The sequence below is a fragment of the Filicampus tigris genome, chromosome 14, assembly GCF_054856515.1.
Source record: "Filicampus tigris isolate MCC_2025a chromosome 14, RoL_Ftig_1.0, whole genome shotgun sequence".
Taxonomy (NCBI): Eukaryota; Metazoa; Chordata; class Actinopteri; order Syngnathiformes; family Syngnathidae; genus Filicampus; species Filicampus tigris.
This window is the reverse complement of record NC_141230.1, coordinates 10,532,288-10,536,256: the sequence shown is the minus strand read 5'-3', so window position 1 is coordinate 10,536,256 and position 3,969 is coordinate 10,532,288.

The window sequence follows — 3,969 nt, the reverse complement described above, 5'->3', positions numbered from 1 at the left end:
ATGTAACTAACCAAAGAATAGCCATAATTAGTTATGTGATACCCACAAGCGAAAGCTGGTCACAATTCTAGTGAACGTGCAGAGTAGAGAGCATATGGGCCAAGTATCGCACTGCGAGTCATTTAAACATATTCGCCATTGTGAATTGTAGGATAAGATAAGATATGATGAGGTGAAATGAGATAATATCAATTTTATTGTCCCAAATGGGACTTACTGCCTGCAGCTGCCAATCCTATACAACATACATTAACATAAACACAGACACAAACCAACGGTCTGAAAATTGCATGTTTCTCAACAGAAATAATGAAGGCATGGCCATAATGAAACCATTAAACCACCAATGATAAAGTGCCCGAAAAAGATTGCACTCAATTGATTGCATCAATTATATTCAATACATCATAAAAACAAGTACGACACGAGTGAAGTATTAACTATTAAAGTGACCGATTTGTTCAAAATAGCAAAATAAGTTGGGATAAAAGAAAGCTTGTATCTGTTGCTTTTGTATTTGAGGACTCGGTAGCCTCTGACCGAAGGAAGTACCTCATATTCACAGAGCAACAAATGGAAAGGGTCACTGAGGACCAAGCTTTGAAAATGTTCTTGCGAGAAAGGAAACTCTTTTCCTCCACATCGAGAAATTACAAAATGAAACCCAGATGCTCACATTAGCTTCCCCTGTTGCTATGCCTTAGCTCTGGATGCTTCTGTATTATCGACTACTCCTAAGGCCGTATCTCACGGATGCAGCGGAGGCTTGCTAGTGTCGCGAACGTCGGAATCGACAACTTTTCTGATTAAAAGCTGGTGGTCGCCTCTGTCGTTAGCAACTATTAGCGATGCTTTGTGACAATTAGCAATAACAAAAAACTTTTACTTACAGGTTGGTCCAGGGCTGCCCCGGTCTTCATATTTCTCTTTCACCATCTGCTTCGGCACCTCTCTTTTGCTTTTACTGCTCTTGAACTCATCCAAAAATGTGTTGTGAACATCGGGTACGCTTCAAAAAAGCCAGTCAATATTTCTTTGTGGCTGATGTCCAAGGATTGCTCGACCTTTTTTTTTTCCAGATATCATATGGGTGATATAAATACAACCGACAAACACAAACATTACACAAACACTGAGTGGTCTAGTGGTGATAGTTATCAACTAAAAACATCACAAAAGTCACAATAAAGCACCAGATCGTTTCTCATTGCAAACTCAAACGCAAGCTGACTTTCCACTTTGGTCTTACGGTTCACAAGTGAGGGCTTAAATCTCTTTTGCGAGCCGATTTATTGTTGACGGGCGTGCGCGGCAGTGCGGCAGTAATTGCAGCGTGCAGCAGCCCGCGCCTGATGGAGCGCAAACGAGTGAATAAATCGAGATAGCGCACTCATTTGAACGTTTGACATTTACTGACGAGGCAATTAAGAGGAGGGACTCAAAAACACAGTGACCACAATTGCACAAACTGCGGCGGTGGTGGCGGCGCTCTCTCGCTCTCACGCCAAACGGATGCTATTGTCTCATGTTCACGAGGACAAGGTGACACATTTTAATTGGATTAAACACACAAAGAGTCACAAAGACAACACTGGAACCTGTTGTCATTTTCAGACTAACGCAATTAAACTACAAATGCATAGTCGTGTGGTTGTACATTGTGGTTGACCATTGTATTCCACCTGGCAGGGTTGTGAATAGACGATTTCATAGACAGAAAAAAAAAAGCGATTTCGACTATTTTTTAAATTTCCCGTCTATCGTTTATCGCCTACAAAATGGGCGTCCGTCATAGGCGCAAAGGCAGACCGGTCCGTCACATCGGCGAAATGCCCAGCTTTGATGGAAGAATTGCCAGTCATAACGTCATTAAAATTCACAAGTTGGGATCTCAATTTTTGGTCCAAACAAATACAACATTTTAGCAACGAAATCGCTAACGTGGTGGTAAATGCGGTGCTGGAAGCTACTTAGATACTTAGGGACTCAGTTACTTCAACTCATCCCAGGTTGAAGTAACTCACTAAGAACTGTGCTTGAGCTTGTGTTATGAAATTGCATGAATCCAATTTGCATATTTGTGAGTAATTTATGCCTGCTCTAAAGCCGAATGCCAAATGACGGTGAACATCGGAGCTCCGTAAGCCACTACTTGGTTTCATGTGATAATGGCAAGGTCAAGCTGTCGACATTGGCTTTGCAACACTTAATTATAGCGCTGACATCTGTGGCATCATTTCATTAGTCGTGTAAATTAACTCTGCTATTCTCAAAGGCTGCTATAGTCACTGTCCCACCATTGTTTTGCTCTTAATCTTAGTTTAGTGTGTAGGATTATTCATCCAACTGATTGAGGGTCAAATCAAAATGGTTTGTTGTTAGTTTTTCACATGATGGTGGACATTATCAGAGTATTCAATTGTGAAAGTCTGAATTGCAGTTTAAAGGAAAACCACGAATACAAATATTGAATTAAAAACAAAGCACTTTAATTTTTCTTGAATGTAGCCTCCATACTGTACATACGTGCTTAACCCTACTGAATCAAGATTGGTGAAGTGCACATCCAGGATTTTTTTGGGGGGGATTTCTCTGTGAATAATGTATGAGTCTTAATTACAAAATTCAGACACAATCAGGAGGTGGGACTCTATGATGGTGAACAATTTCATCGTGACTGCTGGACTGCTGACACTATGCTGTATCAACGTGGATAGAAAGTACAGCAATACAAGAACAACAAGTCATTTAAAATTGCAAAAGCAGAATGCTACGGAAGTGGGCGGTAATGTGAACTAAAGGAAGAAAAGAGACAAGAAAAACGTTTGGAGGTGACAAGTCAGCCGTGAGAAAAAAAAAAACAGGCGGTGGTGGGGTGGGAGTGGATTGATGATCTGGGGGTACTTCTTGTGTGCGACCGGACAGAATCGAAGTCAATTCAGAGTTCAATCATGTCTTCCATCTTGTGTGCTGCCAAGTTCTGTTGAAGAAAAGAGGCCGGGACATTCGGGCCCTGCTATACATTCATGGCCAGACCCTGTCAGAGCTCATGGACAACAAAACAACCTTCTTTTGACCCACTTAGACAATTCAAATTGAATATTCAGGGGAATATAAAAGTAACAGAACGAAAATGAGTCCCAAGATCTTTTGGGGCTGGTTTGGACCACATTTTTTTCAACATGCCACTGCAAAATGATACAATTATGAGTTAATGATTATTTTCTAAAAACAACAAGTTTGAATATCAAATATCTTGTCTTTGTAGTGTATTCAATTAAATATAGGTTGAACATGATTTGAAAATAACTGAATTCTGTTTTTATTTACGCAATTAACACAATGTCCTAACTTATGTAATTAACACAACTCCCAAAAATTTGCAGAATAGTGTGTTTGCTTTCAAATGCTAAAATAGCCTCAATTCTACTGTTAGCTTGGTCCCTCCAAAGTGGTACTAATTTGTGTTTGAAATAGAAATACATACTTCCTCCAACTTTCTGGTTAGATTCTAAATGTTACATTAAAACATTAAACATTAAGAAGTTGTTACTGCATATTAATTATTCCATACAGATGTCTTAATTGGAAACGAAGTTCTTCACTTGCATGTACATATGTTTTGTTCATTAATTGCACTGTTACATCTGGATATAAGAACTGCTATTTTTGTATCCTGTGCAAAAGTAATAAAAAAATGACTTCCATTTCCGTGTCGTAGCTTTAAGTGTACGGCGCGGCGCTGGCCTCAGCATGAATGACAGTTTGGAGAGATTTATATGCTCTAGAGATGTCGCAGACAATGACATACTTCGCATGCAAAGGGATAAGGTATGTACTAAATGTTAACAGTTAGTTAACAAAACAGACTACGCCTGTGAGTATAATGTTACGGAACACAGATGAAAAAGAAAAAAAAGACTCAACAGTGTTGTGCAGGCAGTTGATAAAGGTGGCTCCGTGGTATCA